This window comes from Takifugu rubripes, chromosome 12 (genome assembly GCF_901000725.2).
Source record: "Takifugu rubripes chromosome 12, fTakRub1.2, whole genome shotgun sequence".
Taxonomy (NCBI): domain Eukaryota; kingdom Metazoa; phylum Chordata; class Actinopteri; order Tetraodontiformes; family Tetraodontidae; genus Takifugu; species Takifugu rubripes.
In genome coordinates, this window is record NC_042296.1 from 10,360,920 (window position 1) to 10,377,849 (window position 16,930).

General features: G+C 44.2%; 1 long non-coding RNA gene across 1 annotated transcript; it reads left to right on the top strand.

Moving 5' to 3' along the window:
- On the top strand, window positions 1-12,001 carry LOC105417189 (uncharacterized). Its single transcript, XR_964961.2, has 4 exons — window positions 1-278; window positions 10,683-10,725; window positions 10,804-10,895; window positions 11,251-12,001. It is a non-coding gene; the product is annotated as an uncharacterized lncRNA (long non-coding RNA).
- Window positions 12,002-16,930: the final 4,929 nt, after the last annotated feature.

Genomic DNA, 16,930 nt, shown 5'->3' on the forward strand with positions numbered 1-16,930 from the left:
TTGTGGAATTGTCCTATTTCATCTTTAGTTTTCCTTAATTATTTCTTTAATTCTTCTCTTTAATTTCTCTTTAATTATTTCTCTCTAAGGGATAAAACGGTTTCATTGACTAAAAGGCCGATACGTCCTTGGTAGGTAGGCTAGTTTAATGAGCACTGTCACTTTAAGTAGTCTGCACTTTGTGCCCATGTGACCCTTCTGACTGGTTGAAAAGGAAGCGGGAGATTTCAGCTGTATTGGTTACCTGTCCACATTCTTACCTGGTGTCCAGCTGCTTGGTGAGTTTTATTGGGTTACTTACTTTTCTGCTGGCTTTGTCATCTGCTGTCATGTAGGCTACTGCTGTGCTATATCAGATTTGCCTTTGAGACATACATAAATGCTTGGGATTTGCTACTTTGAATGTTATTAATGTGTTTCAAGATTTCATTTGCTGCTGATATTTAATGTTTGATATTTGAATATGATGCAATGTGTATGTAAATACTGGAAAGTTGTACTTATAATGCATGAGTGAAACCTTGCATTTCCTGATTTCAGGTTTATTACCTGCTCACCGCACTTTGGAAATAAAAATAACAAAAGTGGAAAAATTGAAAAGAGTATTATCCTTATAGTTTGGACACCAAGTTACCCTTTCCGTAGGGAAAACGGAACAACCAGCATCAACCCAAACAGTTAATCCAAGGCTCCAAGCTTTCATGTTTCATGTTAATGACTCCAATAGTCCAGTGTTGGTGAGTCTGTGGGAATGTTTGCCTCCTGTTGCCGGTCTGAGCTGACAGGAGGGGCACCGGTGGTGCTGTGGACCATCAAGTCATGTTGAGTGGTCAGAGGTGATGGTCCTTGTAACCAGTAGTTTATTGAGTTGCTGCTGGATAAAGTTAAAAGTCGAGAACTTTTTTTTTGGAACACAATGTTTCCACGCAACAGCTGACTACCTGTCATGATGGGGTTCAAACACTGAAACATCCACCTCTGATTCTATTCTGATTCCTCTCTCAAGCCTGTAAACAGCTTTTCATCTGCCTCTGACTAAATCCTCGAGCCGTGACGAAGAGGAGCGAGACAACATCACCGGCTGAGCTGAAGCATCCACAAAAGAATGCAGATGGGGGGAAAAAGCATTTCTTATTTGCAGACACTTTTCTGGTGACTGCATGGCTGATCTTTCGCTTTGTGTCCCTTTGTCATCGCTTCAGTCTTTCACGAGCATCTCTACCTGCTGTTTTCAATGGCTGAGCGAGACAGCGAAGAAAAGAAGGATGAGCAAGAAAGACAGAAGGAGGAGTGGGGGGGCTCCCATCTCCAGGCAGAGCTTTAATGAAGAGCCTTTGAAGTTGGGTGTGATTGAACAGCTTCCGTATCCTCGGAGAGGGAAGAGGACCAGCACCTCTCCGAGGACAGCCTGTCGTCCCCTTTCTCTTCACGTTCTCATCACATCTTTTCCCTTTTGATTTTCTTCCTTTAGTCTTCGTCAGTTCCAGGCGAGATCTTCACCTCCTCCTTCTCCTTGTTCCTATGACCGACCCTCCTTTCACCTCCTGTCCTCCTCTCTGATCAGGACATGGATCATGTCTCTACCTAACTAAGCATGGTGGTCGCATCCCATTAGCTTCAGCACTTTGAAGCCCGGGGCAGTGTGTGTGTGTGTGTGTGTGTGTGTGTGTGTGTGTGTGTGTATGGGGGTGGGGTTGGTGGGAGCAGATTGTCAGAAACAGGCCTGTCCCCAGCGTAGAGCTGACTGATCTACTCACTGTTCAGGTCAAATATGAGTTTACAACATCTGCCTGAAGCTCTGATGCTGCACATGTCGTGCGTTTCAACTGTTGCGATGGCAGAATAATTGAGGCCGAAGTGCTCGAAGCTGCACCACAGAGTTCACACCCCTGAAACCTGATCTCCACTTTTGGGTTTGGTCCTTAAACAGACGCCGTCCTGCATCACTCTGCCTCTTTCAAATCTATTTTTTGTTCCAGGCAGCAGTTTGGCACATTAGCTTGTGCTGTTGGGTGTGTTTTGGCCGAGGCTGGCATGCATGAATTTAACTGGGACTGGGGAAGGGGGGAGGGTGTGTGTGTGTGTGTGTGTGTGTGTGTGTGTGTGTGTGTGTGTGTGTGTGTGTGTGTGTGTGTGTGTGTGTGCCTGGGGGGGGTGTTCAGGCTGGCAAACTTTGTCTGTGTGATTCTAGTTCTCTTCTCATCCCGCCGTTGTTTTTATGGCTGGGCCAATGAGATTAATGGACTGAAAGCCAACAATAAGATGGCGTGATGATTCCCGCTCACCTCTGTCTGCCCCACTGAACTGCTCAGTCTTACCGTCCATTTTATTATGTTCCCAAACACAACACTTGTTTTTTTTCTTATACTGTGGAAGAATCTTTAAAGGAGGTTTGAACCCAAACCTCAGGCTCCTAAATATGAGACTGGTCCTGATATCGGTCGGGGAATTTTTTGGACACACAGATTTCTGTGAGCAAATAATATTGCAGGCGTAAGACTGTTTGTGTTTCTTCATCTAAGCAACAACTTCAGCTTATTGAAACTCCTATTATCTCCAATCATGACACAAGTGGGTAAATAAGGTGATGCTTTTCTTCAACCTTCCCAGACAGTTGATTTTGCTCTTCCACCAGAACGCTGCATTAGATCTAGATTCTAGATCTAATCCAGCCCCGGCCTGGTAACACCCTTCAGGTGTGGTGTCATTGCAAAGACTTTGCTGGACTTTTTTGTGGGTCATTTGCAGAGGACAGAAATGTAGAAACGGCTTAATCAGAATCAGTCAATATCAATATCAATATATATCAGCTGCAGGAATTAGTTCTGTCAAACCAGGAGGGATCAACGAAGCTGAGCAACACTCGGCTCATAGAGGCCAAGCTGTTTTGGCTCTGATACAGGAAATGAGCTGTGATCAGTGCTGGACTTGTGTGGGCTCAGTCTGATGGGGGACCGTGCTGAGCAGTGGAGACTTTCTCAGCTTAGGCCCCGTCCCCTACTACCAACGCCTTCAGCGCACTGCCGAGGTGCCCTTGAGCAAGGTGCCAAACCCACAAATGTTCACATCTGATGAAGCGGCGACCCATCCAGGGGTGGACCCGGCCTCCGTGGTCAAGAAAATGTAACATCACTCCCAATTTATGGAATCCTTACATTCATTTCTGGTTTTAGGCTGCTGACTCTGAGAGTCAACTCCACACGGCGGCGACGACTCCCGAAACCGCAGTTCACCGCCGCTCATACGTAATATTTACTCTCCTCACAGTGTTGAAGCAGTGGAGGGCCACCGATGTACCTGCAGGCAGAACAATGGCCCCCTTCAGTGATGACAGGGACCAACACATGCTCAAACATGCTCAAACACCATCCCCCCCCCCACACACACACACACAGCTGACATGTGTAGACTCGTGAGTCAAAGCCAAGCCATACATTTGTTTTCAGAGTTGAATGGTTGTCTGACTGAAAAGGGCTTTAATCATATGGCTGCAGAGCTGTACGCAGTCTCTGGCAGCTGTTGACGCTCGTCGCTCCTTTGTTTGCATCCTGAAGAGCTCACATTGGGCTTTTGAGCTTTACATTAGAGGAGAGATTGACGATTATTGTGACAGGGAAGGTCAGGCACCCTTTCCTGTCCAAACAGAGGACGTGATCTTCAGGCTCTGTGCTCCAGTTCCGTCCCAAACTCATGTTTCTATCCAATGCATACATCAGTTTTACGTCCTCCCACAGAAATGAGCTCATACTGGGTGTGTTTGTTGTTCACTTCCAGTTTTCATGGGGCCAAGGAGGATACTGCCTGTACGTATATAGGTGTAAATGTGCTGGCTTACAGCCTGAATCATCTCCGATAAAGATCATTGAGCCTTAAGCTACATTTTCAAAGGCAAAAAAAGGTTCAAAAAAGCCAATAGAAGAGAAAAGTAGTCTCTGAACAGAAAACATCTGCTGTGCTTCTCTTTTATTGCACGGCAGCTTTTTGGCTCGTCTCCAATCTTCTTTGAATTTCAGGTGGGAATTCAGCCTGTGATCAGCTCCATTTGAATCCTGGTGTGCAGCTCTGCTGAGTTCCAACCTGAGACTGAATCTGAACCCGTTTGAATTAAACCCTGATTAATGTCAGAGTCCAGCCTTGATCTTTTGCACGGAGAGGTTGACTTTTCACACTCGCTGAGGTGAATAACTGTTTTAATCCCGAGCTCTGTAGAGAACCATTAGGAACCCGCTGACATCCAGTATATTATTGACTTTCTACACCTTTTAGATGCACAAAAATATAGATGTTGAGCTCTTCTCGTTGACAAAAGACTGATTCTGAGGGTCGTCGGGACTGTGCTCATTTGCCGTCTCATCTGGTTTCCTAATATTTCCGCTTCCTCACAATTACAGTGACAAGCAGCGGTTGTTGTGCTCGATGACATGTTTCATAAAGAAGAGAAACGAGTGTCGGATGGACTCCTGGCTTCTCCGCCGCTGTTTCGTTTATAAGTTATGCAGTGCACATGCACGTTAATGACTCTGTCTGTGTTTTCAGGTCCAAAGTACCCTCCTGCTCAGGATAATACATTTCTGATCCACCCAGTTCTCTTATTACCTGCAGCTGGTGATAACTAGCAGCGGTAAATCATATTTGCAGAGTGGGAAAGAGTGGGAGTTTGAATATGAATCATCTTTTCACCTTCTACTTCAGCTCTGTAGTTTTTTTCCCCTCTTTTTCATTTCTTGTGATCAGATAATCCTACATTGCTCTGTTGTGCCTACCTGCTCATGGATCCATCAAAGTTCAGGTACTCTTGGATGCATTTCAATCAAGCTGTCATTATTTTCAAATTCTTTCTATTTTAATAATTTTTTCAAGAAGCACAATTTGATACTCTAGTTTAGTTGAGGCAGAGATGTTTTAGTTGACCTAAAAAAAAAAAAAAAAAAAAAAATGAATTGAAGCAACTACTTTTCACTTTGTCGGAGGTAGAAAAGTTGGATAATGTCGTACTTAGCGGCGGGATTCTGCTACTAGCGCGTTATAGGTAATAAATCACTCCCATCATGCTCCAGTTTAACACATTAGCTTTGCTAGCTTGACTGACGCAGGACGTTTTGCATGTCTGACAGTTCTTTGGGCCTGAGGTCTACTGTTGTGGCTGAACCCCAAATTCTATATTTGCTCACCATCGCATTTTTATTTAGTTCTGAATAGCGAAAATTGTTGCGTATGGACATGGACTCCACCATGAACCATAACGCTAAATCACCCGCACTCCCCCTCTCTACATCTAACTACAGCCTTCTTGGAGAAAATTGCCTTTCTCGGAGAGAAACCGCTCCCTTGTAAAGTTCTACTGGGGAGCCCTCAAGCGCTTATAAAAACAGACAGTGGCCCATTAGCACCAAATTAGCCTTTTAGACTTTTATGAATTGGAGGCTGTATAACCAAGTTCATTTCAGATAATGGTGCTCATAACGAGCCGTGGTGTTCGTACGCAAATTTGTTTGAAAAAATATCACCTTTTGGGTTTGGATGAATTTATATGATCATATTCCGGCTGCCACCACAATCCTGACCACGTGAGCCGGGTCCTGCTCAGGGTTTCTGCAGGCTCTGGTTTCTGAAAAGCTTTTTCCACGTTTCGGCTGTCAGTAACTGATTTAAAGAGACCAGGTCGATATTTTCTCATTTCAGTGACTGAGCTGTATATTAAACGAGAAGGCTGCATATTAAATAATGCGGTGTATAATTTCTTTACCATCATGTCACCACATTCTTATTATTTTTACGGTCACAATAGAAACGGCTGTTCCATACAGCTGCAGGAAACATCCTTCAATAAATGGAATGTGGATGAAATCCATGTCCCAGTATCAAAAGGCCAGTACTATAATAATAATTATTGTTAAAAAAATAAATAAATAAAATTAATAATAGTCCAAAAAGAGAGTTTATGAATGGGAAACTAAGCCAAACTAGACATATTGGCTGGAGTCAACTACTTGATGAATGTTCACCGTCTTTATGAATTGTTCAAACACCAAACTCTGTCCTCTGAACCAAATGTTCAGTCACCTGAATGCATTTAAGGGACTGATCACCCCTTTGCCAAAATCATTACTCATTTTCACCCCGTTGGAGACAGTCTGCAGATCTCATTTAGCCTTATAGCAAAACGCTTAACACGCTCTTTTCACCGTGACGCACGTGTGGTGCATGATGGGAGCCGCAGGGGGCAGCCGTGAAAGACACTTACACACAACCTCTCCAAACTGTTCACACTTGTTGCTAATGGTGATGACACCAACACAAACCTCTTTTTATTGATTTATCAAAAACATAATTAAATATGCTAACCACCTATCAGAGCACAACACAATGTGTTCACGTGGCTGACACTACCTTTTCTTTTCTGGACGTAACCAAAGGGGTGCCTCAAGGTTTAGTACTTGGACGCTATTATTTATTGCTGTTTAACCTCACTCATTCAGGCTTTAGCGTTTTTACAAGCTGCCTTTAGATGATCTGGTCTTGTCTATAGGATCCCCCCCCCCAGGGCAGAACTCGCCTGTGATGTGGACGAGATCTTGTGGCCAGATGCAGCTGTGCAGCAACATGTTGTATCATTATTTGTCTTGCCTCTTTTTCTGTATATTGTTTGTACAATTTTCTTTTCCTGTTACCTGCATATGACTTGATTGGTTAATAAATATTGATTAAAAATATGGATAAAATGGATAAAAATTGTTTGATTGTGATAAAGCTGAATGTGGTTTCGGTTGCGGTGCTTCATTTTGAGGGTGTTTTGAACTTTGAGTGTCGATTTGTGTTTTGATAAAAGCAAGTTGGCAAAATTGTGTTTTAGCATTTGGAAAAAAGTACTTTGGTTCGCTCTTAAATGAGGAGCTTTTATTTTAAGCCCATATAGAAAATTGGTCCTTAAATTTCAGCTGTTAAAGTTCAGGTTCTTTGTTAGAAATAGAACCTGCTTCTCTCTCAGGGTCAGAACGGAATTATTGTCCTTCTTGCCCATTCTCGACTGTGGGGACGTGGTTTATTAGAGTACGTCATCCAAACGTCTCCAGTCCTTGACTACTGTCTTTCATTGGCCACTGAGATGTGTCTCCGACCGTTGTCGTCCAACTGACCTTTGTGAGTTGTAAATTGAAATTCTTTGAGTGCGCTGGACCTCATTTAAAAGGCTTTTTAAGGCTTGATTCCAAAAACAAGCAGTTGCTATGTCTTGCGTTGGGTGAGGACTAAATTTGGAAGAAGAACCTTCAGCTTTGCCGCCCCTTCGGCATCATGGATTGACGATGAGTGAAGCGGGACAATGAGTACAACCCAATCTGAGCACATTGTCTGTGACTGCCATAGTCCTGCGATTCAGAGAGGAGAACAGGTTATTTACCTTTGGTCTTTGAAAGTTTTAGATGTTTTTTTTCTGCATATTCCTCTTTTGTTGAGTTGCCTCGTGAGGGTAGAAGCACTCCAATATACCTCCAACAGCATTGGCTCTCTTAGTTGACACAGTCTTTCAAAAAACTGTGAAATTCACCAAAGAGTTGTTGGAGAAAATCTTCATTTGGAAGAAATCCACTTTCAGCCTTTGAACTATTGACCGTGTCCTCCAACGTAACCGGGTGCACAGCTCGCCGGGCCAAAGATCAGCTTACATTCACACAGACACATTCACTGCTGATCGTTTACACTAAAATACTGTAATACACACTACTGTCAAGCTGCATATATCTTCTGCCTTGTTTGACTTGTTTGCTCATTTGCATTATTTTACATCCAGGTACTCAACATATGAAAGTGCGTATTCAACACTAGATTATCTGATCTGTGCTCATTTATAGGACAAAGTTCATCGTCACTCTCATCGAGAGATTTTTAACCTTGTAACCAAAAATAACACAAATGATGTTGAGAGCCATCTTGAGTGAAAGATGATGTGTCATTATTCCCAGCTGTGACCCAAAACATGATTCAGCGCTGGAGTGTTCCAACTCAGACTCCTCATGAGGCTGAAATGAGTCAAAGGTGCACTGCTGTCTCAAATAAACACAACCTTTAACATGTTTGCATGCAAACACAGCTCACATCTCTGATGCCCTTTTACCTTTCATCTGGTGTTGATGACCCGGCAGGGTCACACTCCTCACGGCAGGATGTTCGCTCACTAACCGCATTAACTAGATGTGAGAGCCCACATGGAGAGCCAGGTCTCGTATAAAAATGAGCAGCTCAGAGAGCTTCCTTTGTTTATCCTCCACCCAAAAGACATGGGTGAGGCAACACTTGAAATCCTCCTTGTCTGGGCTGCACATCAGGCAGAGCCTAGTTAAGCTCTCATCTTTTGTCTGACACCCAATCCAGCTGCTGCCAGTGTGTTCTTCGGACACACTCGTGTGGAGGATGAGATAATGGTTCAAATAAGGCAAATTTCACATGAACTCTATCAGCACTGTCTCAATCTGTGCATGTTAACACATCTGCTGCAGGTGCCTGTACAAAATGAAGTGTCACCTGGAGCCAGTTTACATGAAATATGTTCATAGCTCAGCAATTACAGCTGCGTTCTTATAACTGGGTTACCGAAAATGCTTCAAACGTGCCATAGAGACTGTATACAAGGATGGTTTACACATGAATCAAGGTAAATATAGATCGTGCAAGCGCACACGCAGGCTGGTTCTGTGCACTGTTGGTATGTTTTAATCGCTGCTGCGTGACAGGCAGAGCAGGCGCAGCAGATCTGTGACATGTGTTATGTCACATGGATGCGCTTTCTAATGAGTCCGTATCTGATCCGGCTTCGGGTTGACCCCCCTTCCCCCCCCCCCCCCCCCCCCCCCTTCCCCTTCCCACCCGGCCAATTCAAGGCTAATGAAGCTTGTCACCAGAAATTCTGTGCGATTATTTCTATTTTACAGACTGTGGTCTTTTGACGTCGGTGTCAAAGGGGGAACTGATCGGAGTTTGATGAAGAGCCAATGCCTCTCACTGCCCACGTTTCCTAGAAATCAAGTTCGCCTCTGAGCTCTGGGGACTTCACTCTCATATTCAAATACATATACCTGTTAATAAGGGTAGAAATAGACGGTGGAGCTGTGGTGGCCCGTGGGCCAAATATAACCCTTGTTATTAATAACTCAGTCTGACATTACACATGTATTACAGTGAGTGTTCCTGTCGGAACTGAGGAAGTGTGGGCAGGTTTAAGAAGACATCTACAGCAGCCAAATGTCATTACTATATTTACATTAAATGAAAAAGAAAGAGATGAACTGACTGTTGGTTAAAGAGTGTACAGCTGGACAGATTAATGAGAGCACGCATGCATTGATTGCTCATACTGTATGTTAGACATGTGTTACTTCAGGTGTCTACAGGCGGTGGACTGTTGAGTATTAAAGCAGTATTCAAGAGTCCTTGGTCCTTAAAATCCCACCTGGGCAATGTCACAAGCGATCGCTTAGATGTTGCATCATGTACAGTAATGAATGACCCACTGCAGTTTCTGTCAGCCTCTCAGGTATTTTACTCTGGCTGTAATGGAAAATGAACAAAATAGTGAGCTAAAAACAAACTGGGAGCGTGAGTGGTGAATGTGACCTGACACCACACACACACACACACACACACACACACACACACACACACACACACACACACACACAATGTTACAATTTTGGGCCCACACACTCAGCACTGTCCTTGTTTTTCCTTCATCTGCTTTTCTCCTTCATCTTCCATTACACCATTATGCTAATGAGCACGTGCATGGCCATCAAGCCAAGTGGGTCTTATTACGGTGTTTACATGTCCTGCTAATTCTGCTTCCAACAACAATATCAGAGTGTGTTCGTCCAACTCTTAGTTGTGCAATTTAGATTCATATATATATATATATATATAAAATCCAGTTGTAGTTAGGCTACTAGAAAACAAATCTCATACATCATGTAAACACAGTGATGAAAGAGGATGTACACACATGTGTACACACACACACACACACACACACACACACACACACACACACACACACACACACACACACACACACACACACACACACACACACACACACACACACACACACAGCAGCTGGGTGATTAGAGATGGGGCCAGCTGTGGTGAGCCAGGCAGTGGATGTGGTCCATCAGTCTCTCTCCCTCTCTCTCTCTCTGCCTGCTAAATGAAATGAAAGGCCCTCAGATTGTGTGAGTGTTGCATAAGTGAGGCCCAAAGTAAGGTCCAGGGATAAGCTGATTACGTGGCACATTCATAGAGTCGTATTCATTTCAGCATCACTTAAAGGACCAAGGAGCTTACAGGGACTCACTTTGTTGATCTAGCATGGCTCCGTCCTTTATTCATATCCTCCTCTCATTTCTTTTCTTTCAAGTGTGAGGTCAGTGTGTATTATATTGTAGGGCTTTACATATCAAAGTGTTTGCTCAGGCCTAGTGCCTGCGAAGGTCCTGTCACAGTCATATGAACCCTGACGCTAACAATAGCAGCGATAATTGACAGGTAATCCAGAGGTGACTGACTGAAATGAATATGGATATTGCGAATATCACGAGACTCTGGTGTTAATTGTTTTAGATTCGAAGTTGCTCAAGGCTCCTTTTTCGAGGGCTCAGTAATAATTACTGACATCCGTTCCATTTCCTGAACAGCTGTGGCCGGTTTCTTCATAATGAAGGAGGAGTAATCAAACAGGTAAACACAGAATTATCTCCTGCCTACAGCACAAATCCTCAAGGAGTTTATTAATCATTGTCAGTGCTCAATTTACAGATGCCTTCTTAAGTCTTAACAGATGATTCACGGCAGGTGTGAAACCACGAGAAGACTCGTGCAGGAAGTCCTGATTAGACTGTGGACCAAAGGTGCTTCTCAATGGAGATGGATAATGACATAAAATTACCATGAAAGTGACTCCAGGGTATTTTATATGAACCAAATCAGGCACCTGATCTGAAGAAACTAAAAATAGGACACACACAAACGGCCCGAGAACAAAGCAGAGCAGTCTGTTACATCAGATAGCTAAATAAAAAAGTAAATGTTAGAAATTGTAACTGTAATGTCACAAATTTAGGTCCGATTCTGCATTTCTAAAATACTTGTACATGTTTGGTGATCAGAAATCTATCCATAATTGACTGGATATGCATAATTAAAATATAACTCAGCTCAATTAATTCTCAAAAAATGTCCTATTTTGTTTCTATTCTTTTCAAGATCCTTATGGACACAAATTGTAGGTGCAGCCAGGGGAGCAGAGGGTCTCAGGTTGGAGTCTGATCCTGGTTTTGCTGATGACATTTTTCGATTGACACCAGCGACCTTCAGCTCCTGTTGGAGTTGATTGTTAAAGAGGGTGAAGTGGCTGATGAAGATCAGCATCACTCCGGAAAAGGGTCAGTCCACTCCAGAGGAGGTTTGCTTCCTCAAGTAGAGGAGTTCAAGTATCTCTGGTGCTTGTTAACAAAGGAGAGGAGGAAAAAACAAGAGAGAGACGATGTTTCTGCAGAGATGGGATGTTCTGTCATGACAATAAAAGGGAAGATGTGGAATAAAGTGGTCCGTTTCCATCCCCTCGTGGTCATGGCTGTTTATAGGAAGTGACGGAAAGAACACGACCACAAATGGCACCAGCTGAGATGTTTCCCCCGAGTGGGTGAGGTCATTCTCAGAGAGACCAGAGTCAAACATCAGAGTCAAGCTGAGAGAAGAGGAGGAGCATGCTGAGGTGGTCCAGGCATCATGGCTGCCGCCAAGATGTCTTTCTGGGGATGAACCTCCCACCCAGCACACCCTGAGGCAGACACTGGGGATGCTGAGGGGATTACACATCCCATCAACTCCTGGAACGCCTTGAAACTCTGAGAGAAGATAGTTGGATTTTCCCTTCTGACATCAGACCCATATGAGCAGAGGAAGATGGAACAGATCCCAATAAAACTGAAAAATAGAGCCATTTCTTCTAGTTATTTAAAGAGGTAGCAGTCCACAGAATGGAAGGAGAAATTTCCTCTTTTCCATCAAATAGTCAATAATAGTGCAGTTATTGCTCAGGTCCTCGATTTCCAGCTCGCATTTCCATCAGTGCATTTAGTTCATGAATAGTGGAGCCATTCTGAACACAAATTGTATCTGGAGCAGGTGAGACACGTAAAATATTCACGCGTTTACGGCAGAAGACACAATCCTAGTTTGGATTTTCGCTGTCGTGCTGTTTGATGTTAAATAACTGTCATCGTGCCTTCTGGCGGGTTCATTTCCCTCAGCTCCTGTTTATAAGGCAGAGCCGGAGCGCGAGCAGAGAGTATTGCCTCTTTATTTTAAGCATTTCCTCCAGTTGTGTGATGGTTTAGCAAACAGGATGTTCTCTGCAGCTGTGATCACAATGTATTCCTGCACATGAATGCATGTAAAGCTGGGATGGAATAAACTTCCACTGGCCCTCAGACAGAACAAGGAAACCCAGTTTAATCACAAACGAGTTTGAAATGACTTTGTTTCTCACACATCAGACAAAATTGGGCTGTAATGTGAGAATGACTGCATCTGAATATTTGGCAGGATGATGCTGAAGTCCTGATGAGGCTGCTTCAGCACGCACACGGTCCCAAAGAGGTGATTGGCTGGATATTACCCATAAACATGCTGTCTCGTATGAGCTTTGTGCCATTAGCCAATATGATTGCTTCTCCTTTACAGGTTTTCCTTGCATCCTTTTGTTTCCCTGGTGACACCGACTGCCTGCTTGCTGTTGGTTGCAATCACCCACCTATCAGAGGTGTGACAAATTGTCCTGTGTCCACAAATACACCCCCCACCTCAGCGACCTCTGGGTCTGTGTCCATGTTACTTATAATAGGATGAGGGCTCAGCTGGCAGGTGGGTTTCAGTGACATTTGTCATTTCCTCTCACAAAGTGACTGCGCAGGCTGAAAGTGGCGTTGAAGGGTTGAAAGCTTCTTCTCCTCACCGCAGGCTAAAATAAAATGTACCTCCCCCCGCCATCTTTATTTTTTACGCTCGAATTGTGATTATGTGTTTGTTGTGAACAAAGCTCACAAGACTCAAAGCAGGAACAGTAAGAATCCAGCTGGACTAAAATCTGTCTCACGAAGGTTTAAACATTGTAGTTTCACAGGTTGTTATCAAGATAACAACCTGTTTATTTTCTAATGATGTCGACTGAGTGACACTTCAAATGGTTTTTTCAGACTGGGAAAGTGAAGTCAGATAAAGGGGATGTCTTCTCCAGCAGCTGCGGGTGCAGATGAAGAGATTTGCCCTGCAGACTGTCAAATTCCTCCCCTATCCTGACCGTCTGTCCTCTGAAGCACATCTGTGAGCAGAGCAGCGAGCTGAGACCTCAACAATGGAGGACATTCAGTGTGTGCAGATAAACCCCTCTGCTGCCCCCACCATGTACCTCCATCCCCACTCTTATCTCCACGCACTCCCTCACCTCCTCCTATGCCTCCACGCGTACATACTTTTCCTCCTTCCTGCTTCATTCCCCCCCCCCACCCACCCACCAGACCACCTCTGCATGGCTGCCGCGGCTCCTCAGAACCTGATAAAGTCGTGCAGCCCCCCCCACCTCAGTTACCCCTGTTATCACCCGACTCAACCTCCACCGCCAGGGCGTTACCTGGTGTCGTGGAAGAGGCAAACGTTCCTTTCAGTGCTGACCTTTTCCATTTCTTTTCCCTTTTAAGAGTTAAATCCATTTGGTTTTCACTGGATTCACTGGTGCTTGAGTCTAAAACCTATTGATTTCTTTAAAAAGCCCTTTTATTTTGAACATCGCACAGTATTTGCAAAGGTACAAAGTGCTTAAAGAATGTTACTAAACAACTAAAGGAGCACTTTATCCTTTCTACTCACGTGATACATGAGTGCATAGACTTGATGTATTTGTTCACAAACATGGCAAAATACTTTATTTAGGTCTGAAGCTGCTGTTTATGCTCTTGAGATCTAAAAAAAAGCAACATGGCAAATGATGATAAAAGCAGCTGCTTTTTGGGAGTGGCCATTAAGGTTTAGCGGCACAGTGTTGCCATGGTAACCACACCAGCGTCACAGAAAGAAGAAGATGGTTCTTGGTTCCATTCCAGATTCTGTGTTCTCGCTGGGTTCCTATGCTGTGAGTGTGTGAGTGATGGTGTGTGTTCTGTGATCAGCTGGTGACCTGACCAGTGTGTCCTGAGACAGACGCATGAACCCCTGCACCCCCCCACCCCCAACCTGGACCCTGCCAGGTTGAAGTGACAATTAACAGAAAATGGACCACCAAGTGAATTCTGAGGGAACTATTTAAACACATTTTAGTTGTTTTAAGGGTAAACAGGTGATTCATTACACAATTCAGGATTTTAAAGCAACAATTCTGCAATTACTGTTAATGTACATGGGTGCTTTATTACTCTAAACATTTATCTGTTTAGGGTTAGGGTTAATGGTAAATGTGGTAAAATGTCTGGCTCATAATGTTGGACATACTGAAACATGAGCCTGAAACCTCATTCTTACCTTGAGATACATCAGATAACCCCTGAAATCATTTAAACATATAGATGGTATACTGTATGTGTTTGGTAAATGAACATCTGCATCTGATTTCATGGTAATCTACATAGTATTTGTTAATAACTCATTACAAAACTGCAATCCGGGGCTCTATCCTCCAAAGACCGTGACTATCCAGAGTCTAATCAATCCAAGACAAAGATTAGGGTGAACTGGCTGGATTTCAAAACAAAGCGAGGACGTTCTACTCTCCCACAGCTAAATATTTACATCTGAGCATGCAGAGGAGAGCTGGTGTTCCTATGTGGCGTGTTGCTCCTCCTCACTCCAAATCAAAGGCAGACTTGTGTGGCCTCTCGCTGCAAGAGCAGCTTCACCTGGAACATTTCTGTCAGGGGTCACCGTTTAACGACAGCACCCTTTTCTCACGCAGAGCTGACACCCCCCCCCCCTCCTCAGCCTCCCTGCTTATCCTTTCATCATTCCCCCTCTTGTCTGCTCATCTGAGCTTCAGTGCGTGTCTTACTTGGGAGGGGGGAGCACCCATTTGTGGAAGGAATGGATCCCTTCCCTCAGAACCTGATAAAAGGCGAGTTTAAAATGGCAACGACGGAGCTGAGGAGCTGTCAAATAAAATGGGACAATGCTCTTTTGGTCCTATTAGAAGATATCTGTTTCATTCTTGTCTCCAAAAATCACTTGTTTGAGCTGAAGAAGATGTCAGTTTCCTCATATTGCAGTCACCCCCCCACCTTTAATCAGTCGGCGGTGTGCTTATTTAGCGTAAGTGATTGCCTGTAATGTGCCGCTGAATTGAGAGGCCAGACTCTCATAGATCTCCAAGTGTTATCACAAGGTGTGAGTGATGATCTCCATATGCTCAGCCTTAGCCCTGTTCTCACCAGCTCTGTGTATTAGTCATGCCTGCATGCCGTTATCACCAGGTGTCAAGTGTCCCCCCAGGTTGGGTGGCAGCTCTCCGAGAAGCTGCACATGAGCCAATGTCCAGCGTGTGTTTGTGTGTGTGTTTGTGTGGTGGTGGTGGGGGGGTTGTCAGAGTTAGACCGTCCACAGCTTCACCTTAGCCTTGTTAGCTGTGGGCCACAGCTGCTGGCTGACTGTTTTCACTGACCTTGTCTGCACCTCTAAACTCACCATAGCTGCATTTGCTGCCACATGCAGGAATATCTGCCACTTCTGTCACAGATAAACACTGACAGTGAGGGACCGACACAGAAGCATTTACATAAATCAAACCAGCTGCCGGGTTATCAGGTGTGCACGCTGCAGTTTGCATTTCGGTCAAAATGCAAATTCAGCTGCACTCCTGCACAAACCGTCATTGCAGCTTTGCTGCAGATGCTAATATCTGTCCTGAAATGAACTTGCCCAAAGAGTGTACCAAATGTAATGACAATTAACTCTTTTTTCTGCATTGTGTTATTTTTAGAAAACAAATTCTCTTCAAATGATTAAAGAAAAGGTAAAAAAAATTACCCCCCCCCCCGCCCAAATTATCTTCATGTTTTTGTTGCACACTGGAGGGAAAACGTTACAGTTGAGGGAACAAAGTGTCCAGGCACTTTCCTCAGGTAGCAACGAAGAAGCAAAGGAAATTAAGTAACACGACAGAACACAGGAACACTCACCTGCTGTAAAACACTGTTGTGTCAAAGTTTCCCTGAATATTCAAATCATCACCTAACCAACAAACAAGCAAAAAGACACATTTGCGTATTGATCTATTGGGTATTAATCTATTAACTATCTATCTATTGGGTACTATCATTATCATTATCATTATCATGGGGCCAGAGCTGTGTGTATGAGGGGGAGGGGGTTCTACGGGTGACGGATGAATAAGAGTTGGGATTTGGAACTACCAACACTTGCTGCATCTTTTCTTTATTACAAAACGTCTACCTGAGATTTGTGACAGGCAAAGTTTTCTGAGCGTCGCCACTGAAACAGAAAAGTTCCTGACTCTCTGGTGACCTTGGATTGTCATTGCTGCAGCTGGAGGAGCGTTTTCAAGTTGTCCTCTCTAAACTCTGTTTTCTCCGAGTGGGACACGCTCTTTTTTCTGCTGCTCTCTGAGAGCTTTAAACGCTGCTGCTTCTGACTTCACAGGCCTTTGACGCCCTCAGCCGGGGCTCAGTTTTGTCAGACGCTCCCAACAAGGGTGGAATCGTGACAGTCCTGTGCGACACACAGAAACGATGAACCGGCCGACGCGACAAAACCAGACAAACATGAGCCAAACTGTTCCAGGCACGGAACTTCAGGAATGTGGAGGAGTGTGGAGACGGCTGGAGTCGGCATAACGAATGTTGTTCATCAGTCGTTACAGATCCACGTGCACTCCTACGGC